This window comes from Triticum aestivum, chromosome 5D (genome assembly GCF_018294505.1).
Source record: "Triticum aestivum cultivar Chinese Spring chromosome 5D, IWGSC CS RefSeq v2.1, whole genome shotgun sequence".
Classification (NCBI taxonomy): Eukaryota; Viridiplantae; Streptophyta; class Magnoliopsida; order Poales; family Poaceae; genus Triticum; species Triticum aestivum.
This window is the reverse complement of record NC_057808.1, coordinates 128,183,224-128,210,149: the sequence shown is the minus strand read 5'-3', so window position 1 is coordinate 128,210,149 and position 26,926 is coordinate 128,183,224. Positions and strand designations below refer to the sequence as shown.

The 26,926-nt window shown below is 52.3% G+C and overlaps 1 long non-coding RNA gene and 1 other non-coding gene across 2 annotated transcripts; one reads left to right on the top strand and one right to left on the bottom strand.

Moving 5' to 3' along the window:
• Positions 1 to 16,686: 16,686 nt before the first annotated feature.
• Positions 16,687 to 26,526, top strand: LOC123124479 (uncharacterized). The gene is made up of 3 exons (XR_006461091.1): positions 16,687 to 16,697; positions 17,472 to 17,475; positions 26,404 to 26,526. It is a non-coding gene; the product is annotated as an uncharacterized lncRNA (long non-coding RNA).
• TRNAN-GUU (transfer RNA asparagine (anticodon GUU)) lies at positions 24,659 to 24,730 on the bottom strand. Its single transcript has one exon. It is a non-coding gene; the product is annotated as a tRNA-Asn (tRNA).
• Positions 26,527 to 26,926: the final 400 nt, after the last annotated feature.

The window sequence follows — 26,926 nt, the reverse complement described above, 5'->3', positions numbered from 1 at the left end:
ACTGCCGAGGTGGCCTATCTGGTGAATGAGATTGCCAACCTCAAGCTCGAGCCGGAGGAGTGGCGGTTCGGCAAGCGGCCGTACTCACGCGCAGATCCGCCGCCTATGGTAAGCTCTTGATTCTTTTCTTTTCCTCTTGCCGGATTCTCTCTTGCCGGGTTCTCTTTTGCCGGGTTCTCTCTTGTCGGCTTCTCTCTTGCCGGCTTCTCACTTGCCGGGTTCTCTCTTGCCGACTTCTCTCTTGCCGGCTGACCAGCTCGACCATGATGCAGGTTCCCCCTCCAGCTGGAGGCCAACGCCGACTTCATGCCGGACAGGGAAGTGAGCGACGTGGCGGACCCTGACTTGGGGGCGGCCGCACTGGAGGACGATGCCACAGGCGATGGTGGTGGAGCAGGCGGCTCCGCAGGAGGAGGAGGCGTGGAGGACTAGTCGGATGATGACGAGGAGGAAGAAGAGGAGGAGGAGGTGCCGAGCCGTCCGTCGCCTGCCGATCGGGGCGGGCCCGAGCTCCTCGGCCGCGCCGATCGCACCAGGCGGCGGGTCGAAACGCCGTGGCGTGCTGCTATTTGGCAGCCATCCCAAGAAGCCCAAGCACTCGGCCGCGGCGGCCAAGAACACGGCCGCTGCGACCAAGCGACGCGAGGCCGCCGCGAAGGCGGCCAAGTTCCAGAAGGCCCCCATGCAGCCTCCAATGGTGTCGGCGTAACTCTTCAACCTTTCTCGTGTCTTCTTCTATTCTTTTTGTCTTGATGACTCCTTCTGAATCTTATTTCTACTTTTTCTTTTGAGCGGGGCCCCGCTCTCTCTTGAGCGGTCAACCTCTGCTTCCGTCGTCAGGGCGGCGGAGAGCTCCACCAACAACCGCCGCGTAGACGCAGCCGCCGATCTCCGGGAGGCGCAGGAGAGGAACGCACGGGAGGTGCGGGAGGAGAAAGAAGCCGCCGCCAAGAAGGCGGAGGCCGACAAGGCGGCCGCAGCCAAGGCGCGTAAGCGGACGCGGACGCTGCGGCCCAGGCCCAAGCCGAGACTGCGGCAAATAAAAGGGCAGAGGACGCCGCACGCCAGCAGATCCCGCGGCTCATCACCCCCATGCGCTCTGTGCCACCAGCGCCAGAGTTCTCAGCACCGACTGGAGGAGCCGACGACGAGCAGCCGGTCAGAGAGAGGGAAGGCGGCGACGCCATCTTGCCAGAGGTGGAGGTGCCTCCGCGACCGCCGACTGCGGATGTGCAGGGCAGCCAGCCGGCCGCCCCATTGGTGACGCCAGCCCGAGGCGAGCTGGTGGCGGGCAAAGGTCACACAGCCCACACTCCAGTGCGCCGTCGTGTGGAGAAAGCCGCATCGGCGCCGAGCCCGATGGAGGTCAGGAGCGCCGGTTCGTCGGCCCCTGAAGCCGACGCCACCAGCACCGCGCCGACGGAGTGGGTGCATGGGGGCGGGACGAGCGCCTTGATCAAGGCGGCGCAAGACGTCCAGGCCGATTTCAAGGCCGAAGCCGCCGCCCTCTCGCAGTGCATGAAGGCGTTCGTGAAGACGCGGGCCACCGTACGGGTACTTGACTGCTTCTTGCTTTTGATTCCTGTAATGTTTGGTGGGGGCGCGCCAGCGCACCCACTGGTTGTAGTCACCGAGTTCTGGGCCGGCTACTGTGCAGGCGGCCTGGAACTTCATAGTGGGTTCTGATCTCTGGCTCACTTCTTTTTCTGTTGCTTTGTTGCGGGATTACCACAACATCCGCGCGGCCACCTTCAACACCAATATCTGGGAGCTGGACCGTCGGACCGCCGATTTGACAGAAAGCCAGAGTAAGCACTCCATCTTCTTTTCTCCACGGGGGCGCGTCAGCACACCCGCGGGCTGTAGTCCCTGAGATGCGAGCCGACTGCTGAGCAGTCGGGTCGGATCTTCCGGTAATTACTTTTCTTCCTTTTTGATTGTTGATATCTTTTCTTTCTTGTCCTTGCAGGAACCAATGTCGTCTTGGAGCACCAACTGGGCGAAGCCAACACCGTACTACGTGCCAAGGAGGACGAGTGCAATAGGGTGGCCCAGGAGCACAACCGCCTAGCCAAGGAACTGAAGGACCAGGCGGAGCTTCACAAGGCGGCCCTGAAGCAGGCGGACGACAACGAAGCCAAGCTCCTGGCTGAGTTCGGGACCGAGCTCACGGGTTGGGCTGAGACGGAGGCGGCACTGACCACTGGTTATGGCCAGATCAAAGACATAGTCGATGGTGAGCTTTCTTCTCTTCTCTCAACTGCCGGCTTGTCTAACTTATTGTTCGCTCGTGCAGACTTCTTCCCCGACCATTCCGCCGTTGCCAACCAGGTCATTCAGGCTCGCCGCGAGGAGCGAAGGGCGGAGGGCACGAAGATTGCTGCCGACGCCCCTAACACCCTTCGTGAGCAGCTCCTTAGCATTCAGGCTCGTCTCCAGCCAGCCCATCGGATGCTCCGCTGGCTGCAGCGCGTTGGGGCTCAAGCAGTCTCCGCCCTCTGGCAAGACAAGCAAGCCCCACGCATGCCCAATCAGACCGTCGACTGGTTGGAAGTGGCCGTCGGCCGTCTTGAGGTGTGGAAGGGCTCCGCGGCCCGAGCAGGGGCGCGACGGGCCTTGGAGTTCGCCAAAGCGTGGTATCCTGGGCTAGATCTAGCCTAGTTAGCCACGTTTCAGCAGGAAGCCGGCGCTGAGCTGGCAGCGGTGGAGCGCGACCTCACTATTCACGCGACAGCGATCGCCGAGTAGACCAACACCAGTGACTTCGTCCCTGAGCTGAACGAGAATGGCGTCGAGGCTCCGCCAGAATGGTTCGGACTGAACCCCGATGATGGCGAAGACTCGGCAAAGCAGATCGCCTCCAGCGACGAAGGGGAAGACGAGGAAGACGAGGATGATGAAGACGGCGTGCCGGAGGTCGGAGCGGGCGGCCAGCCTCAACTCGACCGCGCCTCCAGCACCGAGCCGCGTGCAAGCACACCGACTGTTGCTGAAAGCGGCCAAGCCGAGACTCGCCGGCTGGCCACTCCACCAGCCGGCGCCCCCGACTCCACCAACCTGCCAGACTCGCCTGCAGCCCCTTTGGTCTAGGCCGCCGATTTATCGTAGCTTTTCCTGCTTAGTAGTTTTCTCGACAAACTTTTGTTAAATTTGCACTATTCCACCCGTGGGGTCCACTCAAACTATGTTGAATATTGGCCGCTGGCCTTTTGGTATGTAAATTATTTCCTTCACAAGTTGTGCTTTTGCCGAGTTCCGACTTTCCTTGCTTTTTATTCTTTGGCTTTTTCCTTTGCCGCCCTCCCATGGTTTCCTACTTGCCAGCCGGACAGCCGCTCTACGGACTGCGGCCTGGTCAAGTATTCACCACTGTGGGAGGACAAGTACTTTGGCCGATTGGAACGTTGCAAGCTAAGTAGGAAGCCGGCCGGCTGGCTGCTCTGCAGCCGGTCGGTGAGGCGAAGGGCCGGCTTGTCCTATGTTGATTTTTTGGTCCTTAGCCATTTTTCATGTGAGCACTGTTTCTTGCCTTTAACTCTTGCGAAGCGAACAGCCGCTCTGCAAGCTGTGGCTTGTGGCAAGAGAAGGCTTATGTGCTTGCACATTACTTGTCCGACTGCAGGAAAAACCGACATAGTACAAGGCGGCATGCCCCCGGGTCGACTAGTCGAACCCGGTTTTAGGCGGAGGAATGAAATAACACATTCATAGGCATAATACTTATCATATAGATAAAAAAGGGGTAGTCCCCGATGTTGGTGTCAAAACCGGCGGCTCTCGGGTAGGGGGTCCCGAACTGTGCGTCTAAGGTCGATGGTTGCAGGAGACGGGGGACACAATGTTTACCCAGGTTTGGGCCCTCTCTATGGAGGTAATACCCTACTTCCTGTTTGATTGATCTTGATGAATATGAGTATTACAAGAGTTGATCTACCACGAGATCGTAATGGCTAAACCCTAGAAGTCTAGCCTGTATGACTATGGTAATGAGTAACTGCTATCCGGACTACGCCCTCCGGTTTATATAGACACTGGAGGGATCTAGGGGTACATGGAGTCGGTTACATAGGAAGGAATCTTCATAGTAGATCGCCAAGCTTGCCTTCCACGCCAAGGAGAGTCCAATCCGGACACGGGTACAGTCTTCGGCCTTCATGTCTTCACAGCCCACCAGTCCGGCCCATGGATAACAGGTCGGACGCCCAAGGACCCCTTAGTCCAGGACTCCCTCAGTAGCCCCTGAACCTGGCTTCAGTGACGAGGAGTCCGACGTGTAGATTGTCTTCGGCATTTCAAGGCTTGTATCCGGACTTGTATACACAACTACAAAGGATATAATATTTTACGAGTTCAGTCCGCTGACAACTTTTTGGTAATATGACATCACGCCTGCCCGGCCATTATTTTCGGACCATTTTAGCTGGCACGTCGTCCCACGTCTCAAGACGTGGTTTTATTGGCATGTCTTATCCAGGCGGAGATTGTGTCTCCCCTTTTTTAAGGGATTCCTGTCAACCCGGACATGGGTAACCCAACCGTCGCTTGGGTATAACTCCTTGAAAACAGGCATGTTTTTTAGGCCTAGGAGGAGATGTTTGATATTCGCAGCCTTTATATAGGGGTACTGACCCGTCTTTTTCTTTCACGCTTGCTTCTTCCTCAACCCCTGCTACCCCGAGTTCCAGCACCCGGGTTTCGTTTGCCATAAGCCCCAATCATGTTTGGATCTAGCCGTCAATGCCGGTGGGAGCTTCTTCTGTCACGAAGGGAGTTATTGCAAAGCTTCGGGCAGCGAGGTACCTGACCGCAGAAATCCATCATCGGCTTACTGCCGAGGGGCAGGTTATTCCCACCCCTAGATCCGGTGAGAGGGTCGTGTTCGTGTCCCACTTCCTCCGCGGGTTAGGGTTTGCACTTAACCCCTTCGTCCGACGGCTCATGTTCTATTACGGGCTAGATTTTCATGATGTGGCCCCGGGCTCTATTCTTCTTATCTCGGCGTTTATTGTCACGTGCGAAGCCTTCCTCCGAACTCCTCCGCACTTCGGCTTGTGGCTCAAGACCTTCGATGTGAAACCGCAATTGATAGAGGGGGAGCAAGCTGAGTGAGGTGGTACTACAGTGAGCAAGCTTGCTAGCGCGGTTTGGCTGAAAAGATCCTTCGCCAAATCTTCCGATTTATGGCAGCAGGGGTGGTTCTATATCACAGAGCCTCGTGGCTCCAAGTGGGCAGCTGCGCCTGCATTTCGATCCAGCCCCCCAATTCAGCTTGCATCGTGGATTAATAAGGGGTTGGACTGGGGATCATCGAACGAGGTGCAAACTCTGCAAAGTCGCATCCGAAGCCTCATTAAGAGGGACATCAATATCGTCAATGTTGTTCAAGTAATGGTAGTTCGTCGGACCCTGCCGTGCCAGCGAGGGCCTCTCCGCTTGTGGGAGTTCAATCCAGAAGGGCCGCGGACTCTTCAGCACTCCTTCGGCACTACGCACGAAGGAATGTGGAGATTATTCTTCGGGAAACGAAGGCAATGGCCGGACACCACCGAAGATGTCGGCCTAGACTGTAACCATCCGGATACCCCGGTAAGTACCCGTTTGCCGGATACCTCATAATCAGATACCCAGTGGCAAGACACTGACAGAATCATCCTTTTTCAGGGCTGGATAAAGAAGGTGGAACGGATTAGGTGTCCGGCTCCCCTTCCCGAAGACTCAGCTACTCCTGTGTTAACAAGGATGTTGGCCTCGACACCATACCAGGCACCGGTAAGGGAGGGTAAAGAGGAGAGTGAGAAGACCCAATATGACCTTGGTTCCGGGGGTAAGTCAGACACTGAGTCCAGAGAAATTGACCTTTCCTCGCCTGAAGATAGAGGTGGAAGAGGACCCAGTATCCCTTCTCCAAGTAGGAGGAAAAGGGCCGCCTCCGAAGATTGGGAGGGGCGGTCTTCCAAGAAGGGCAAGATGCCACCGTCGAGCGGCTTGGGTTTGGAAAGCGACGCTGTCGAATAGCTCCACCAAGGGGACAAGCCCTCGGCCAAACCGTAAGTGAATCCGGAGTACTTTGATAGCATCCCGCTCCGTTGCTGTTTCCGAAGATATACGTAACGTGTTCATGCATTTTTACAGGTCAGCACAGAGTTTTTCTGGGCGATCCTCTTCTTTGGGAAGTCTCCTCCCAGAGATGATGGAGAGCGAGATGCCTCCTCCAACCTCCTTGCCCAATAAGGCGGATTACTCTGAAGTGTCATCACAGAGGGTCCCTCTTAAACAACAAGTTACGCAAGGGGAAAAAGAGGCAGTACCCGAAGGTGGATCTCTGACCACCCGGGATTCTGGGGTTGATGATAACAAAGGCCCTGGACTGTCAGGCTCGCAGCCGACAGTGATTCTGGAGACGGTGAACAGATTCCTTCAAAGGATGCTTGTGCTCCTAGAGCGGCTTCCGGAGATCCGGAGACTCCGGATATATTGCGGGACATGTTGCGGAAAGCATCTGTCTCAGGGGAACAGCGTAGCTTGATGGGTACAGTAATTGAGAATATTTTGTCCGTGAAGAGCGGATTAAATGAAGCCTTCATGAGCTTACTGAAAGGCTTCGAGGTTTGTGACATAATGTTTTCAGCTATGTTTCATTTGCAAAGATGCGCATGTGTATAGGTAGTAGCCCCTGAGACTCGGGTTGTCTTCCACTAGGAAGCAAACGGAGGATCGAAAAGGATCGTTTGAGGACTAACCTGATGAACTTGAACACATGCTGCTTCCCCCTTGGCCACTTCCCGGAATATGGAAATTGCCGAGCTGCAGCAGAAGCTTGATGTGGCAGGGGATGATCTTGCATTAATCAATATGTGTCTTGACAAGTCACAAGGTATGTATTCGGGGCAATCCCCATACATTTTTGTGGTATAAGCATGATGCTAAAATCTGTATGCTGGAATATGCGTGGCTGCAGATGGTGCTGCTGCCGTTGAAGTTCTGCGAGCGGAACTGGCCCGGGCCAAGGAGCAGGCCCGACGTAGCAATGCTGCTGCCGAAAAGGCATCGGCTAAGCTAAAAGCTGAACAAGCTGCACGGCACCAAGACGAGGAGAAGATATCCACGATGGCGCTCTGTCAGATCACGGGTTTTGGCCAAACCCTGAAGGTTCAAACACTGGGGTGCGCGCGAAGATTTCCTCCCTACCGATCCGCGTCCTAACTGGCTAAGATCTCAAGGACGAACTCGATGAACTCACAACACAAAAGACACAAGATTTATACTGGTTCGGGCCACCGTTGTGGTGTAATACCCTACTCCAGTGTGGTGGTGGTGGATTGCCTCTTGAGCTGATGATGAACAGTACAAGGGGAAGAACAACCTCCAGAGGTTGAGGTGTTCTTGAGCTTGGCTAACTTGTGTGGGTGAGAACTTGATGCCTCTGAATGAGTTATCCCCTACGGTGGTGGCTAGCTCTACTTATATAGGCCCTGGTCCTCTCCCCAAATATTGAGAGGGAAGGGAGCCAACAATGGCCAATTTGAAACGGGACAGCTTGTACAGCTTATCCTGACAAAACCGGTCTTCGCCTGCGAAAGGCTCTGGTGGTGACGCCGCCTTGGGCTCCATGGTGACCTCCGTCTTGCCGTCCTGCTGGTCTTGGTCTCGTTGCACTGATATAGAAACCTTTGCTTGATGCCTCGGTACTCCGCACCCGCGCTTGCCTCCTTAGCACTAAATAGGAAACAAGGACAATGCGTGCGCTGGCGCCCGCCTGGTCTCGATCGTCATGGCTCACGTCACAAGAACCTCGCGAGGTTTGCCTTGCCTTGATCTCTCCGCCCCTCGCGAGCCTGCATGGTGAGGCCCATCCTGAGGAGGTCTTGCGTCGTCCTCCTCGCGAGGCCTGGCCCCTCGCCAGGGTCTTGAATGCCTTGTCGATGAAGATGGGCCGTACAGGCCTGCTGCGCAGCCACACCGTGTACCGCAGGCAGGCAAGTCTGGGGACCCCCGTTCCCAGAACGCCGACAGTAGCCCCCGGGCCCAAGGCGCGCTCGGGCTTGGCTTCGAGGCGAAGCCAAGGGTCAAGTACGGAGTGTCATGGGCCCCAAAAGCCTGCGGCCTTGGTCGATGCGTGGCGGTTGACTGGACGTGGGCGTCTCCGCTTCCCCACGCTGCCTCGGCAACTGCTCGACTTGACAAGTCCCTGCGACATGCAAGGAAAACCATCATTACCTATGATCGTGGGAGGCGCCGGTTGGCCTTCTTCCGCTATAAATGAGGGAGGGGCGGAGCCCTTGTCGCCCATCTTTTCCCAGTCCGCTTGCTTCTTCCTCCTTGCTCCACCGCTAGCAGCAATGGCGTCGTCGAAGAGGTTCTCCACCGCAGAGAAGGGAAAGGCCCCTCGCGAGGGGCCCGGCTCCCCGGTGCCCAAGCAGGGACGCGGCCGTCCCCGCAAGCACACCGCGACTCCCGCCACGGCCCCCCGCTCCTGGGGTGGCGCCGCTGCGCGTGGCAGGGGTCGCTCCGATCGCGGCAGCCCCGTCTATGAAGGGAGACGTGCCGTGGTCGCGCGGCCTCCCCGGCCGCGCTTCCACTCGGCAGAGGTGCTGCCAGAGTTCGTTGTCTGGTCGGAGGACCCGGCCGGCAACTGGCTTCAACTTCCACGCTTCTTCGCCGACAAGGTGCCAGCCTCTGGTCCAGGCGGGCTCTGGCTGCAGGTGGACGGCTGCTGCAGAAGGGCCTCCTGGGTCGTGGTTGAGGTCTCCTCCACGGGCAACATAGCTCTGGCCCGTGGATGGCAGACGTTCGCCCGCGCGCGCGGCCTGGGCAGGCGATGCACCCTCCATTTTAAGTATGACGGTGATGCGACCCTCTACGTGAGGGTGTTTGGGGAAGATGGTCACCGCGCCGGGTGCTGCCCCGAGATGAACGACGACGAGGAGGTGCTCGACCTTGGCGACGGCCGCGACGAGGGCGAGGGCGAGCCCGTCGGCCGCGCCTCTTCCAGTTACGGTGGCTCTTCTCTTGGCGACAGCTCCAGCAGCGGTGGCTACGACCAGCCGTCGCGCTCGCTTCGAAGGTGGTAGCAGGTCGTCTCGCCGCCGCGCCTCAGTGAAGCGCGAGGAGGGATCCGGCTAATGCTCGGGACGTCGCCAGGTGCTTGCCCCCGTGGACCGTTGCGGCGCCGCTTTTGTTTTGTTCTTCTTTTCTTTCCTGCATCAAGATGAAACCAGCATGGGCCCGGAGGGGCGTGTATCGAATTATGATTCCTCAATCAGTACGCTATGCTTGTCGTTTCCATGCGGTGTCGTTATTTTGCGCAGAGATAACTTAGCCTGGTGCGTTCAGGGCAGCCCCCTCTTCACGAGGCACTTGTTTCCTTGTGCCCGTCTTGACTTAGTGGTCGCTCAGGAACTGCAAAAAAATCGTTAGGAAGCTTGCTAGGAGGCTTATCGTTCACCCAAGCCTTGACCCAACGCTTGATATCGCGGTACCCGAGGGGCGCGGATTAGGAGAGATGCGCCAGCTTGTGGGCTCGAACGGGGGTGGCTCGCGAGAAGGCAGAGAGAAGGAAAAACGCTCGCGAGGGCACCTGCCTAGCCCCCTCGCGAGGTATGCGAGAGAGAGAACACAAGTGAACTAGAGTCGGAAAGCGCGATAAAAGGTGATGGAACCAAATCAGCAAGGAACACCAGAAGCAAACTTCGATTAGGAGAAGGCGAGCCAACTACGGAAAGCAAATGAAAAGCCACGTCCGGCACCTAGTCTAGTCTTCAAGTCTTCTCACCAGCGCGGAGCTAAGTGCTGCCACTAGGCGTGGGAGGGAGCCCCCGAGGCCCGAGGGCGGCACTCCGTTGACTCCGGGGCGTGTACAGCCCCACTCATTATTACGTGAGAGTGTCACGGGCGGTGATTCTTCAAAGGCACCGGGCCTTCTTCACAGGCATTGGGCCTTTCTTCACAGGCACTGGGCCTTGCTTCATGGGTAGAACTTCCGGAGGTGCTGGATGTTCCAGGCATTCTGGATGGGCACCCCGTCCTGTGTCTCCAGGCACGCGGCGCCAGGCCTGGAGACATGGAGGACCCTGAACGGGCCCTCCCGCATAGGGGAGAGCTTGTGCAGCCCTTCCCTGGAGAGGACCCGCCTCAGGACGAGGTCGCCCACCTCGAGCGTCCTGGAGCGGATGTTGCGGTAGTGGTATCGCCACAACGCCTGCTGGTACCATGCCGCCCTCAGTGCAACCTCGCGGCGACATTCCTCCCCCAGCACAAGGTCCATCCCCCGCGTGGCGTCCTGCTGCGTTTCATCTCCGTAGATGACGAAGAACGGGGTCTCACCCGTCGGCTTGGTGGCGGTGGTGCGGATGGACCACAGCACGAACTGGAGTTCGTCATGCCAGCTCCTACTGCAGGCCTCGAGCTTCTTCTTGAAGGTCCTGGTCTTGAGGCCCCTCAGGACAACTGCGTTGGCGCGTTCGGCTTGACCATTGCTCCTGGGGTGCGCCACCAAAGCGTAGCAGATCTGTGTTCCAAGGTTAGCATAGTATGTTTTGAAGAGTTTACTAGTGAACTGTGAGCCGTTGTCGGTGATGATGCGTTTGGGGACCCCGAAGCGGCTCACGAGACCCTTGATGAATTTGACCGCGGAACCGGCTGGGATGGTGCGGACGGCTTCCACTTCCGCCCACTTGGTGAACTTGTCGATGGCGACGTATAGGTAGCGGCAGCCCCCAGTCGCTCGAGGGAACGGGCCCAAGATATCCAGCCCCCAGACCGCGAACGACCATGTGAGTGGGATGGTCTAGAGGCCCTGAGCCGGCTGATGGATCTGCTTGGCATGGAACTGGCAGGCTTCACAGGACTTCACCAGCTCAGCTGCGTCGTTGAGCGCCGTGGGCCAGTAGAATCCACTGCGGAATACCTTGCCGACAAGGGTCTGTGATGACGAGTGGTGCCCGCAGTCCTGCCGTGTATGTCAATTAGCAACTCCTTCCCCTGGTCCCTGGAAATGCAACGCAGTGAAACGTCATTTGGCCGCTTCCTATACAACTCACCGTCCTGGATGCAGTATGCTGTGGCTTGCCGGGCCACGCGCTCTGCGTCCTCCTCCTTCTCCGGCAACTCCCCTTGCATCAGATATTCCTTGAATTCCTTGGTCTAGCATACCTCCTGGGGCTCGAGCGCCAAGGGCAGGCGAGCTCCTGAGGTCGGGCCACAGGCTGGGGCTCCTGTGGCAGGCGGCTGTGGGAGCTCCTCCCGAGGCTGAGCTGTGCTTGAAAGTGGTGGTGTTGCTGACGGCTTGAAGAGCCGCTCCTCGAAGATGCCGGGATCTTGGGGCTGCCGCTTGGGCGCCCTCCTGGCGATGTCGTCGGCTTCCTTGTTGGTGCCATGGGGCACATGCTGTAACTCCAGGCCCAAGAACTGCTTTTCCATCTTACGCACTTCCGCGAGGTATGCCTCCATGTGCTCGTCCATTGGCTCGTATACTTTGTTGGAGAAGTTGACGAGGAGCTGTGAGTCGCCCCTAACGGTGAGGCGCTTCACCCCCAGAGCTGCCGCGGCCTTCAGGCCAGCTATGAGGCCTTTATATTCTGCGATGTTGTTGCAGACCTTCTCGCCCTGCTGAAAGCAGAGCTGCAAAGCGTAGTAGAGCTTGTCCCGAGTGGGTGAGATGAGTACTGCTCCAGCCCCCGCGCCCTGACGCGCGAAGGCGCCATCGAAATACATGACCCAACCGTCCGGCGCCTCACTTCCTGGTGAGGTGGACCGGTCTTCGCCTACTTCAAGTGTCGGGGCGTCCATTCATTCTGCCACAAAATCAGCGAGCGCGGCTCCCTTGATGACCCTCGTAGTGCTGAACTCCAACTGGAATGCCTACAGCTCGATGTTCCACTCCGCGACCTTCCAGCAGAGTTGGGGCTCCTGAGCACCCTCTCCAATGGGTAGGCTGAGACAACCTTGATGGGGTGGCCCTGGAAGTAGTGCCGCAACTTGCGCGAGGCCACCAGGAGCGCGAGCAGGAGCTTCTGGGACATGGGATATCGTGCCCTCGTGTCCCGCAACACCGTGCTGACAAAATACACTGGGTGCTCGACGAGGGCAGGCGCGTTGGTGAGGCTCGTGTCTTGCGAAAGTTGGGGTGTCTCGTGAGGTGGCGGAACTCCTGACGCCTGCTCCCTCGCGGGAATCTCTGTGATGTCGTCCTGCCGAGCTTGGTCTTCTGTTGTTGCCGCTACGGCTCTTGCTGCGCCTTCCTGATCTTGCATCATCTCGGTCGGCGACATAGCTTGGCGCGGCGCGCCCTTGGCTTGGTGCTCCTCACGAACCGCCACTAGCGCCGCGCTGGCGGAATACGGGGTGGCGGCAAGATAAAGTACTAGAGGCTCGAGAGGTCGTGGCGCCACCATCACCGGAGGGCTGGTCAGGTATCTCTTGAGGTCTTGGAAAGCTCGGTCGGCCTCCGGGGTCCACTCGAATGGGCCCTTCTTCTTCATCAGCTTGAAGAAGGGTAGGGCACGCTCTCCTAGCTTGGAGATGAAGCGTCCCCATGCAGTTACCCGACCAGCTAGCTTCTGCATTTCCTTGAGGGTCTGTGGTGCGCTCATATCCTCAATGGCCTTGATCTTCTCCGAGTTCGCCTCGATCCCTCTGTGGGACACGAGGAATCCTAGCAGCTTGCCGGAGGGGACACCGAACACGCACTTCTCCGGGTTAAGTCGCAAGTTCACCTGGCGCAGGCTCGCGAAGGTCTCCTCCAGATCTTCGATTAAGGTTCTTGCCTCCCGAGACTTCACCACAATGTCGTCGACGTAGGCCTCCGTGTTTCTCCCGGGCTGCCGCCCTAAGGCGATGTGCATCAGCCGCTGAAAGGTCGCGCCCGCGTTGCGCAGTTCGAAGGGCATGCACGTGTAGCAGTACACCCCACACGGGGTCAGGAAGGCTGTCTTCTCTACATCTTCCACCGCCATCTTGATTTGGTGATACCCTGAGAACGCTGTCACAGCCCTAGAATATCTGAGTGTAATAGTTGCATTAGTGATCATGGCATCATGTTTAAATTTCAAGGAAATTGAATTGAGGGAATTTTCAAAGCCTCAGAAACCTTTTAAAAATGATCAACATTAAAATCTTCTCAAATGGGTCCAAGAAAATGTTCCTATTATTCTATGAAAATATTGGCAAGAGGTAAAATTCAAACCAATATGTTTGTAATCACAGAAATAATTGTTTTTGGGCCTTTGAATTAATCCACTAGCTATTTGAATTGGGTTTATATTTACTATAAATTAGATATAAGCCCAATAATTTTGAAAGTTTGCATGTGGCTCTGGACTAGTTTCCTAAGTCCACCTAATAACTTTTAGAAGCATAAAAATTGGTTTGGTTTGAAAACCAAATACAAAACAATTGCAGAAAAATAGAAAAAAAGGAAAGAAACTTACCTGGCGCAGCCCACCTAGCGCCCCAACTGGCCCAGCACTGTGACAGCCCAACCGGCCCAGCACTGTGACAGCCCAACCGGCCCGACTGGCCAAGTGGCCAGTCATCGTTCTCCTCTTGCCAGGAGGACGCAGCGCGCGTGGCCGCCGCTCGCGAGCACGCGCCTCGCCAGCTCCTGCTTGCCGCCGACGCCCTGGACACCTCCAATGCTGCCATGCACTCCCCTCGACCCTCTGCACCTTCCCCCTCCTTGCAGCTCTCTCCCCTCCCCTCTCTGCTCTCTTCCCGAGCGGAGCCCGTTGCCGCTGTCCGCCATAGCCGCAGCCACCGCCTCCCCTTCGCCCCCTCGACATGTCCACGAGCTCCACCTCGACCACCTCTTGCTCTTCGCCGAGCAACACATCGCCAGATGCCCCGTGACGCCGCCTTGGAGCCCATCTTCAACCTCCTGCACCAAGCGTCGCCGTCGTCGATTCGCCGCCGTCCGCGCCTCCCAGAGCCTGCTGAGACCGTCAACGACCCCTACGTGAGCCCCTGCTTCGAATCCCTCTTCTACCCCACGCGTTTGCACCCTCTAGGCCGTAGTTCCACCGTGGCCGAAGTTCGCCTCCGCTCGAGCTTGTCGCCGGCATCGCTCCGGCGACCATTTGGTCATCCCGTGCTACCTAACACGTTTGCCGCCCGCGCTGAGCCTCGCTAACCTCACCGAGCTCCGGCCGCCGCTAACCTCACCGCCGCCGTTGCAATAGGCCATCCCCGATGGCCCCGCGACCTCCCCTAGACGCGCACGGGCCTGGGCTTCCTTCTGGTGCCCTCGCCCTCCATCCCCGTGGCCTGCCGTGCGGGCTCCGCCGCGACTTGACGTCGCCGGCGACTAATCGCCGGCAGTGCTGACATGGCAAGTCATTAGCCACTAATGATGCCCTAACTAACCCCCTCGAGCCACTGCCATGTGGGCCCCTGTACCTGTTTAGGTTAGTTTTATTTTCTGTTTAGATTAGTTCATAAACAGTGGGACCCACCCGTCAGCATTGACTCTGCTGACGTGGACGTTAACCAGGCCCACCTGTCAGCGACACTAACCAGCACTGTGTCACTGGCCAGTGGACCCCACTGGTCAGGTTTGACCTGGACCCGCCCCTGTTGACTTGCTGACGTCATGCTGACGCAGTAAAGCTTTTCTGGAATTTAAATAAATCTAAATGATTTATTTATTTTTAGAAAATATTCTAAACTTCTAAAAATCATAGAAAATAAACTATAACTCAGAATGAAATAAGTTATATATGAAAAATGATCAGAAAAATCCAATATTCCAATCTGTACAGGTTTCATGCATGCTTAAGGAACTTAACCTTGCTGTTTAGATGAAACAAGATAATACACTTATATGAGTTCATATTTTGGGTTTGCATTTGAATCTTTGATTCAAATGAACTCAAACCACCCTGCTCAAAGCTGCATTAGCCAAAACACACTCATATTGCCATGTCATGATCATGCATCATATTGTGCGTTGCATTGATCGTGTTTCTTCTCTGTTTGCCGGTGTTGTTCCCCCTCGGTAGACGTGGTTCCGACGTTGTGATCGTTGACACTGATGAAGACCCAATGCTATCTTCAGAAGTGCCAGGCAAGAAAAACCCCCTTGTTCATTCCGATACAATCCCACTCTCTCACTTCTGCTCTCTTTTACTGCATTAGGACAACAACGATTCAACTGTTACATGCTGCGGTAGTTGAACCCCTTTCCTCTGCATGACCTGTCATTGCCACAGTAAATAGATGAAACCCACTAGCATGAGTAGGAGTTGTTTGAGCCCTGATGTGCCTACTCATTCTTGCTCGTTGTCATGCCTGCTACTTCTTAGAGTTGAGTCGGGTCTGATTCATCGTGAATGAATTGGAATGGTGATGAACATGTCCTACTTTGTGTGAGCTAAGTGTGTGAACACGATTTGGTAAACGTAGCGGAGAGACGCCATGTAGGAGTACATGGTGGGTTGGCTCATTGAAACTGTCCTCAGGAACTGAGTTCTGTGTTTGTGATCCATGAACAGCTACTACCACATGTTGGGCCCTAAAATATGACCCCGCTCGACTTATTAACCACCCCTGTCCTCTGTCTAGGAGTTGCAACTAGTTTTTGGTGTTTGTAGGATATGTGTTGGAGGCCGTGCATGGCGCTGACCCTAGGGGTGGGCTATGATGCGGTAGATACACCATGGCACGGTGTACCGGGCGCCCATTTGGTGTCTCGGGAACCCTGCACACATCGTTTGGGGCTGTGAGCGAAACTCCGGCCGGATCTCCTCACGGATGGAACCCGAATAGGCGATAAACATGGACTAGAGACTTGTGTGGTTAGTCAGGTCGTGATCTACACCCACGTCGGCTTACGCTTGAAGTTTGCCGAGCACATGTCGTGTGTAGACGCTAAGTGGTGGAAACATGTGTGAAGAAGTACACCCCTGCAGGGTTATATTCGAATAGCCGCGTCCGCGGTAAAGGAGCTCTGGGTTGCCTATAGAGTTCATAGACAAGTGAAAGTGGATGCTCTAAAATGCGAAAGGCTCTGGTGGTGACGCCGCCTTACGCTCCATGGTGACCTCCGTCTTGCCGTCCTGCTGGTCTTGGTCTCGTTGCACTGATATAGAAACCTTTACTTGATGCCTCGGTACTCCGCACCTGCGCTTGCCTCCTTAGCACTAAAGAGGAAACAAGGACACTACTTGCTAGCGCCCGCCTGGTCTCGATCGTCATGGCTCACGTCATGAGAACCTCGCGAGGTTTGCCTTGCCTTGATTTATCCGCCCCTCGCGAGCCTACATGGTGAGGCCCATCCTGAGGAGGTCTTGCGTCGTCCTCCTCGCGAGGCTTGGCCTCTCAAGGGTCTTGAATGCCTTGTCGATGAAGATGGGCCGTACAGGCCTGCTGCGCAGCCACGCCGTGGGCCGCAGGCAGGCAAGTCTGGGGACCCCCGTTCCCAGAACGCCGACATGCTCGAACTGGAAAATGCTACTGGCCGCTGTGAATTTCTGGAGAAGGAGAATAAAGCCTTAACGACTGAACTGGACAAGGCCTTTCAAGAGGCGAGGGAGGCGCGATCAGAATCCAGAGCAGTCCGTGAGGAGGTTCGGCAGGCTAGGGAGATTGCGGATGGAAAGCCCTTTCTGCTGCAAACTAAGTTCGGTGACCCAAACTATGCTCGGCTGAACCAAGTGTGGAGTTCTCCGGACGAGTTCTTGGACTTGCCGAAGAGTTCTTCCGATGTGGCGCAGTATTACCAAGAGCGAGATGGGTATGCAACGGAGAAGCTTTTTGGTCGCAGTTTGGCGCATCAAAGCGCCCTCTGTTTCTCAATGAACAGATGTCCCAATGGCCCGAACATCATAGGATATCCGGCGCTGCCATGAAGGATGTCATAATCCGGTTGTGGCCAACCGAGCCTGTTCCGAATAGCTATTTCAGTTTGGTGCAGAGGCTTGTTGACGCGCTGCCGCGTATCGACGCTGTGAAGCGGTCAACGTGCATTGAGGGTGCACGGATGGCTTTTGCCCGAGTCAAGACATTCCGGGAAAAGATGAAGGCCATCGATGTCGCGGCTAAGGGTCCACCCAAGGACAAGGACCGTCCTGAACCAGAGCGTTATTTTGAAGACGTCCTAGAGGCCGCCCGCTTAATAGAGGGTCAATGCTCGAAAGACATAATGTTCGAGTAAGGTGTATGATAATTGTAAAAGACAATTTTATAGTTAATCTATTTTTATGTCTTGCTTGAAAGCTTGAATTCCTCCTGTGCGGCCGTTTTAATATAATCTGAAAGTTTTCCAGTCGCCGGCTTCAGCCCCCTCATAGGAAGTACGGGGGTGTTAGTTATCGACTAGAGGGGGGTGAATAGGTGATTTTTATGAAAGTCTTCAAAACATGGGAGTTTCGAAGACAAACAATAGAAATGAACCTATTGACATGCAGCGGAAGGTAGACTACACTAGACAAGCCATAGTCAAGTATTCAATGAAATGAAACCACGAAGACTAATAGCAGCTAGGTAGTAGTGATCAAGAGGGAAGATAGTATGAAGCCAAACAACAATAGAAGTCACACAGTGAAGTCAAACTGGTAACACAAGCATGCAATGACTTCACGAAGACAAACTGTAAATTAAGAGAGGGAGACGATAGAACCAGTCGCTTGGCGAAGACAAGGATTTGTTGGACCAGTTCCAGTTGCTGTGACAACTGTACGTCTGGTTAGGGAGGCTGAGATTCAACTCAGAAGACCGTGTCTTCACCTTATTCCCCTTGAGCTAAGGACACCCAGTCCTCGCCCAATCACTCTGGTAAGTCTTCAAGGTAGACTTCCAAACCTTCATAGACTTGATTCACCGGCGATCCACAATGACTCTTGGATGCTCAGAACGCGACGCCTAACCAGCTGGAGGATTCACAGTCCTCAAGTGTAACAAGTCTTCAGGTCACGCGGACAGAAAGACTTCAGTGATGCCTAACACTCTTTGGCTCTGGGTGTTTGGCCTTTGCCCTCGCAAGGATTTCTCTCTCTCTAAAGCTTCAGAGGTGGGTTGCTCTCAAACGACAAAAGACGTGCACTAACTCTGAGCAGCCACCAATTTATGGTGTAGGGGGTGGGCTATTTATAGCCACTAGGCAACCCGACCTAATTTTTCCGAAATGACCCTGGGTCACTAAGGAACTGACACGTGTTCCAACAGTCAGATTTCAAACACACGCTTCAGCTTGACTTGGGCTACAAGTAAAGCTGACTCATCCAACTCTGGATAAGATTTGCTCTCATTGTCTTCGCTCGAAGACATAGGATTTGGTTGAGCATCACTTTAGTCACTCTGACTTTGTTCACTGGGACCCCACTTAACAGTATAGTGGTTCCTATGACTCAACAAAGAAGAAAAGGAAACAACGAAACAACTAAGTCTTCGTGCTCCATAGTCTTCACACGATGTCTTCTCTTGTCATAGTCTTCAATGTGAATATATTCACATACCACCATTGTCTTCAATGTCTTCGTACATTTTTAGGGGTCATCTCCGGTAGGTAAATCGAATCAATGAGGGACTACTACCTGTGTTATCCTGCAATTCTCACAAACACATTAGTCCCTCAACCAGGTTTGTCGTCAATACTCCAGAACCAACTAGGGGTGGCACTAGATGCACTTACAATCTCCCCCTTTTTGGTGATTGATGACAAACTGGTTGATGTTTTCAACGGGGATAAAAGTATGTGAGATTGTAAAGGATTAAGGTATTGTCTTCATATGTAGCAACAGGCTTCCCCTGAAGATGTGCATATAAGTAATTTGCTTTTGGAATGCAAATGCACATGGCAGGTTGTACTTGTGGAGATCCTCTTCAACTTATGAAGACAATTCATCATGCATGATTTGATATAAAAAAGATAATGAAATGCATAATGAAAAATGAACGTCTGCAATATGACTTCGTGCGGGATTTATCATCGCACATGCGGAATTTATCATCGCATCACAGAATAGCAAACAAGTAGCAGACGACCATCAAGTTTAAGTGTTACAACTCAACGAACCAAATGTATCAAAAGCAAGAGTTGTAAACACTAGGCAAAATATAAAGCAACCGCCCATATGGACCCGCTTGAAGACTATCAACTCATATGCTTCTGCCCCTTTTGTCAGGAAGGACCAAAAAGGTTTGAAGACATAGAGCCTCTACTCGTTCCCAGAAGGAGTAGGTGAAGCTGCAGGGTCGGCATCGGGGTTTGGCGGTGCAGAAGGACTCAGTGTAGTGTCGACACGCGCTGAGGTTGGAGGTGGTGAAGTAGCAACATCTTGGTCATCAATGACTCTGGCATTCACCGTTTCCGCTGAGGAGGAATAGTAAGAGTCTTCAAGAGAGGGATTGCGATGGAAGACAACATTCCTTGGAGGAGTGGAGTCAAACTTGAATCTTTCAGTGAAGCCATCATCTTGAAGATCAGCTTCAGCACTGAGCAAGGTTAAACTCTTCCAAGACCTCCGACAGGTCTCATGTGTGGCAAATGCATTCTTGGTGGCAAGGTTGCGAATGCGATTTACGTCCACCAAGAGGCTTTGCATCTGACGCTTTAGCCAGTAGTGATGCTTATCCTGTTTCTGATGCAGGGCGACGAGAAGCTCTCGGTCATTGAGAACACGAGATCGCTTCTGAGGCCTTTGCGCAATAGTGCTTTCAGTGGCTTCAGTATTGGCACGATGAGGGCCACGTGTATTGCCAGCCAAAGGATAAACACGAGTGACGGCCTAAACTCCTTCAATGGGCTGTGTGAAGCTTTGGTGATCAGCATTGTGAAGATAAATTGGCTCCTTGGCAGGCTCTGGGTATATGGCTTCAACTGACATATCAACCTCTGGCAGAAATATCAGATGGTTGCGGGCAGAAGGCTGATAGTTGACAGCTGAATGAAGCTTGATAAGGCGCATAACCCATGGAGCTTAGAACTTCAGACCAAAGAGGTCAGAGCCTGATGGAGCCAATTGCCTGATAAAGAAGTCTTGAGCATTGAAGCTGATGCCATTGAAGATGTAAAAGACCAATGTCTTCATTGCTCCTTCAAGCTTCGCTGCAGAAGAATGTCCCTTGATGGGCCATAGAGTTCGCCTTATGATATGATAGATCGTGCGGGGAAAATACTCTAGGTCTTCAACAAAGAATTCTCTTGGGTATTCAGCGTCGCGTGGCAGAGGCTTCATCATGCTTAGCATTTGCCTCATGTTGGGCTCTGGCTTCTGAAAGATGCTCTCCAAAGCATTGCGGTGAAGCTGACAACCAGGTTCATATAATTCACCTGGAGTGGGCAGACCAGTGAGCTCAATAATGTCAAGAGCTTTAGCTTCATGGTGTACGTTGCCTGTCATCCACTCAAGGACCCAAGTCTTCGGATCCCTGTTGTGGCCACGAATGTGGAGGGTAGCATAAAATTGTAGCAGAAGCTCTTCATTCCAATGCTCCTTATCAGTCACAAAGTTCAGAAGACCAGCATCGCGAAAGCAGTCAAGGGCCTCTTCTAGGAAGGGCAGTCCAGCAATGGCTTCAGAGTCTAGACGCATATGTGGAAATATACGCCCTTGGTCATAGAGAACACAGGAATAGTAGCTGCGCTGCTGATAGCTCCAAAACCGATCTGATGAAATCCTTGGCTTGGAATAGGGGTTCTTGGCACTATCAAATAAAGTGTTGTGCGCAATGAAGCCATTTGCATTGAATGACCCTGGTGAAGTGGTAGTACCTGGAAACCTGGGCAACCTTGGCTTAGGCTTCTGGACCTGAGGCCTGTGCTCGACATGATAGTCAAATTGCGGACCAGCAGCAGGTGGAGGAACCAGAATGGGCCATCTGACAATGACCAACTGACCATGATCAAATGCTTGCTCGATGGTGTGTGGCCTTGGAGGCGGTACAGGAGCAGTGGCAGTGGCAATGACTTCAGGCTGTAGATTTGCATCAGGTGCAGCATTGGCTTCAGGTGCGAGCACTTCTAGCACTACATTAACTTCAAGCGCCACAGTGGCATCAGCCATGACAACGTCATTGGCTTCAGTATTGGTGTTGGTGGTCGCCTCAATGTTATCAACCTCCACTTGAGTAGCTGGAGGGTCGGACACGTTCTCCTCGAGAACAACTTCAGGGTTGGTTGGGGGTGTAGCAACACGTTCTTCTTCATCTCTTGGTTCTTCTTGTTCATCGAATGATGCAGCCGGAATATCTTCAGCCACTTTGGCTTCAGACTCGGAGTTGTTCACAGTTGGAGAGGCTTCAGGAAATACTTGGCGAGAGACTGATTGGTGCTCTTCTCCTTCTGGAACACTCGAAAGAGTGACTTGTGGCCTTGGTCCTTTACTAAGCCTGCGAAACGCTGGCGACGCTTGGGGAGATGGAGTAGGTTGGGCCTCAAAGTCATCATCTTCAAGCACCGGATGGGTGACTTGAGTTGGGGCAGTAGTTGGTGATTCTTCTTCACGGGGGGAGTCTTCAGGGTGATCAGCCCATGAATCATCCTGAGCAATTGGCGTCAAAGGACGACCAATGCTGATGAGTTTTCTGTTCGCGAGAACAGGCGATGATACCACATTTTGCTCGATATGAGGAAGGACTTCATCATCTTCTACATTGTCATGGTGACCAATGTCTTCAGCTACGATGGGGTCAACAGCTGGAATGTCTTCAGCTTCAGGAGCCTCTGTGGAAGCAGGCTCATGAACTATCATACGACGCTCTTGAAGTGCAGACGCAGGACGAGCAACAGAAATCGGCTCGACGACTAGGGGCTCTGTGGGAGCAGCCCGATCTTTCTTCTTGGTTTTTCTCTTCTTGGCTGGTGGAGCCTCATCAGTGATGTTCTTGGTCTGGCGCTTTCTGGCTTCGGCTTCAGCTGCCCTTGTTTTCTTGAGCTCTGAAGCCACTATGGGGACCTTAGGCTTCACACCTGTCATACTGGCGGGGAAGACAATGCGAGGTTCTTCCCGCCTGGATGCTTCAGCTGGGGCCACAGTTGGCTTCTTTTTCTTAGCAGTCATCTTGGGGTCAATGCCAGGACGCCCAATTGCCTTGCGCTTCTCAGCTTCATTGTAAGCTTGAACACACTTGGCAGCCAGATGCTTCATGCGCTCTCGAGAACCTTTGGCTTCATCACGTTTCTTGTGAAATGCCTCCTTGATCTCATGCATCATGGTCTTGAAGTTTTGGATGTCTCTCACACTGAGCTTGGCCATATGCTTCTTGAACTGAGCCTTTTCATAGTCAATCTTGTGCTTTGGTTCAACGATTTTCTGAGCAAGAGCCATCTCAGGAGCAATGGCTCCATGGAAGGAGGCGCTGAGGCGAATGGGGAGTTGAAGATCATCAAAACTGAGGTTTGGGCTATCAAACCACTCGTCAATGAACTTGTTCAGAATGTCCACACCGAAGAGGGGAAGATCATTGAAGATTTCCGCCTCTTGCTTGCTCTTTATTAGCAGCTCAAGAGCATCATCGGCAAGATCGTCATCACTAGACACATCAATGGCTTTGTTCTCATTCCTTAGAACAGCAGCGGGGGTCAGTGCTTGACCGGGCGACTGTTTACCAGAAACACAGGTCTCCGCAAAGTCATAAGACCATGTATGGGGGCTGACGCCTGCCTAGTGCCGGAAGGTCAAGGAAGTTGGTGAACTGATGACAGGGCAGCCGGCGACCGAAGCCCCGGTGAACGGCGGCCGTAACTATAACGGTCCTAAGGTAGCGAAATTCCTTGTCGGGTAAGTTCCGACCCGCACGAAAGGCGTAACAATATGGGCACTGTCTCGGAGAGAGGCTCAGTGAAATAGACATGTCTATGAAGATGCGGACTACCTGCACCTGGACATAAAGACCCTATGAAGCTTTACTATTCCCTGGGATTGGCTTTGGGCCTTTCCTCCACAACTTAGGTGGAAGGCGAAGAAGGCCCCCGGAATCCATCAGTGAGATACAAACTCTAGAAGAGCTCGGATTCTAACCTTGTGTTAGACCCGCGGGCCAAGGGACAGTCTCAGGTAGACAGTTTCTATGGGGGGTAGGCCTCCCAAAAGGTAACGGAGGCGTGCAAAGGTTTCCTCGGGCCAGACGGACATTGGTCCTCGAGTGCAAGGGTAGAAGGGAGCTTGATTTCAAGACTCACCCGTCGAGCAGAGACGAAAGTCGGCCTTAGTGATCCGACGGTGCCGAGTGGAAGGGCCGTCGCTCAACGGATAAAAGTTACTCTAGGGATAACAGGCTGATCTTCCCCAAGAGTCCACATCGACGGGAAGGTTTGGCACCTCGATGTTGGCTCTTTGCCACCTGGAGCTGTAGGTGGTTCCAAGGGTTGGGATGTTCGCCCATTAATGCGGTACATGAGCTGGGTTCAGAACGTCGTTCGACAGTTCGGTCCATATCTGTTGTGGGTGTTAGAGCATTGAGAGGACCTTTCCCTAGTACGGGAGGACCGAGAAGGACGCACCTCTAGTGTACCAGTTATAGTGCCTACGGTAAACGCTGGGTAGCCAAGTGCGGAGAGGATAACTGCTGAAAGCATATAAGTAGTAAGCCCACCCCAGGATGAGTGCTCTCTCCTCTGACTTCCCTAGAGCCTCCGGTATCACAGCCGAGACAGCGACGGGTTCTCCACCCATACGGGGATGGAGCGACAGAAGTATGGAAATAGGATAAGGTAGCGGCGAGACGAGCCGTTTAAATAGGTGTCAAGTGGAAGTGCAGTGATGTATGCAGCTGAGGCATCCTAACGAACGAACGATTTGAACCTTGTTCCTACACGGCCTGATAAAATCGATCAGGCACTTGCCATCTATCTTCATTGTTCAACTCTTTGATGAAAAGATGAAAAAACCGAAAAAATGCTCTGCCCTTCCATCTCTTGGATAGATAGAGAGGGAGGGCAGAGGCCTTTGGTGTCCCTTTCAGTCAAGAATTGGGGCTTCACAATTACTAGCCAATATTTATCTCATGCCTTTGCTCGTTCATAGTTCAATATTCTGGTGTCCTAGGCGTAGAGGAACCACACCAATCCATCCCGAATTTGGTGGTTAAACTCTACTGCGGTGACGATACTGTAGGGGAGGTCCTGTGGCAAAATAGATCGATGCCAGAACGATAAAAAGCTTAACACCTCTTATTTGACTTCTTCACTATTTTGAAATAAGAAAAATATCCAAATCTAAAATGCAAAGGTCGTCTTATTCAAAACCTCAATCATCAGATCCCCTCTCTCCCACTTCACACCTCGGAACGCAGTGTTCTTATAGAGAGAAAGGCGCTTTCCCATCTTCTTAACCTGAAATGAAGGGGTACCCCCGGGAAGAGATCCAGTGGAGACAGCTGGGCCTGTAGCTCAGAGGATTAGAGCACGTGGCTACGAACCACGGTGTTGGGGGTTCGAATCCCTCCTCGCCCACAGCCTTCCAAAGGGGGAAGGGCCTTTTCTTTCCCCCTGAGGGTAGGAAAATCATGATCGGGATAGCGGACGTAAAGCTATTGAACTTAGGTATGCTCTTTCCTTTTGTCGAAGTGGAATTGTAGAACGGAGTGTGATACGATGAGATAGAATGCAATAGAAATAGAAACAAGGATAGCGAACGGGTTACCTACTCCTAAGGGTCAAAGCAAGCCCTTTAATTCAATTCTTTATTCTTACATTAAAATTCTTACATTAAAGAATGAATAAAATCTCCCCAAGTAGGATTTGAACCTACGACCAGTCAGTTAACAGCAGACCGCTCTACCACTGAGCTACTGAGGAACAAGGGGGGATTCGACCTCCTAGAGTTCAACTCCCGCTCTCAACCCATGAACAATATGAGTCCGAAGCTTCTTTCGTAACTCCCATAATTTCTTCGTAGTGGCTCCGTTCCATGCCTCATTTCATAGGAAAGCCCAAAGTGGCTCTATTTCATTCTATTTCACTTCCTAGCACTTCCTATCATTTAATGTCCATCCCTTTGGTCTTATTGACATAAGAGATGTCATTTATAGTCTATCTCTTTCTATATATGGAAAGTCAAGAAATTCTCATCAAAACATCAAGAAATTGTGCATCTAGAAAACTCTAAAGAAAGAAAAAAAAGGAGACCCATGCCATGATTTTCAAATCTTCTCTATTAAGTAGCCTAAGTTTCTCGATCAGGATAATTAATTCGGTCGTTGTGGTCAGATTCTATTATGGATTTCTGACTACATTCTCCATAGGTCCCTCTTAGATCTTCTTTCTCCAATCTTGGATTAGGGAAGAAGGAGATATTCGCGACTACTGGCGATTTCATCATGGGGCAGCTCATGATCTTCATATCGATCTATTATCCACCTCTGTATCTATTCTTTCTTAGCTAAACAGGTGGAAGGTCTATCCAATTTGGTTATATTATATCATGGACTCGAAAAACGGATCTGAATTTGACTGAAATGCACGATCTTCACAGGTATCACTTTTCACGATACCTAAAAGGTGGAATAGCAATTTTCGAACCATTTCCTATAAGAGAATGGTTTCCATTACTTTGAGAAATGGGTTCTTATATCAAACTATAGCTATTGCATTAAAGAAGAAAAGAAACTAATAGAAGTCGAAGACGCGGAATGATAGTGAATAGAGAGAAAGATTCTTCTGATTTTCTTGTTTCTATCTACTAGACGCCGTAGAGAATTGAGAATTTTCATGTCTTTCAATTCTCGTACTCGTAATTGGAAAGTTGAAGGAGACCCATCATTTTGCAATGAAAACAACATATAAAACTCTGGACAATTTCGAAATCAGGCCAAGCGTCTTAATACATATGCAAAAAAATTCATTATTGGCCCACCATTGATTAGAAGATTTAGCTGTATGAATCACTATTGGTTTGATACGAATAATGACAATTGTTTCAGTATGTTAAGGATACAGATGTATCCACAATTCATTTAGAGTTACTTAATAGTCTATTTCTTATACCATATCTCTATCCCGTGAAATTCTCGAGCCAAAAGATGGATGCATATGCTGTGTTTCATTTTGCTAAATGATATCAATTAAATGGTGTATCAATCCCATAAATTGCATATAGCAATAAATAAATCAGTGAAATTCTTTCTAATATTTTAGATAGAAGAAATGTTTCTTCTATCTAAAATATTAGAAAGAATGTACCCTTCTATCCAAATCCAATTTGCATCGATAAAATAAATCCAAATTCCAGTAGTAGATGAATAATTGCAAATTTGTGTGTGTATGAGATTAGAATAACTTCAAAATAACTGACATAATTTTGTATTTTTCCTGGTCAGAAAAATACATGAAAAAGAAAGGAGGTATAAATATTTTTGGATTTATGGTTAAAGAAGAAAAAGAAGAAAACAGGGGTTCTGTTGAATTTGAAGTATTCAGTTTCACCAATAAGATATGGAGACTTGCTTCACATTTGGAATTACACAAAAAAGATTTTTCATCGGAAAGAGGTCTACGAAGACTTTTGGGAAAACGTCGTCGTTTGCTGGCTTATTTGGCAAAGAAAAATAGAGTACGTTATAAGAAATTAATCGGTCAGTTGAATATTCGGGAGCAGTAATTTAATCGTTCAATTTTTTTTATTTTTTTATTTTTTTAGTAGTCTTATAGTAGTCTTAGATTTTTCATTTAGATGAGCCTCGCTTTGAGGAATTCATGGAATAATCCATTTTCATGGAATAGTGAATTAAGTTTGCATGGGCTTCTTCTTCTTGGACTTGGAGATGCGTGAGAGGTCTTCAGAATGCACACTTGGTGCAGGAGGATCAGTGGCCAGAGGCTTCGCTCGCGAAGCACTTGGTGCAGTGGAAGGCCTTGAAGCCTTGGGTTTCTTCAGCTTCTTAGGCTTCGGTGGTGCAGGCGCTTCGTCAGAATCAGCGTCATCTGCGGAGGGATCCACGGCTGTCCCTTGATGTCGTGGGTTGGGTGCGACCTATGCCAAAGGATGGCTTATCA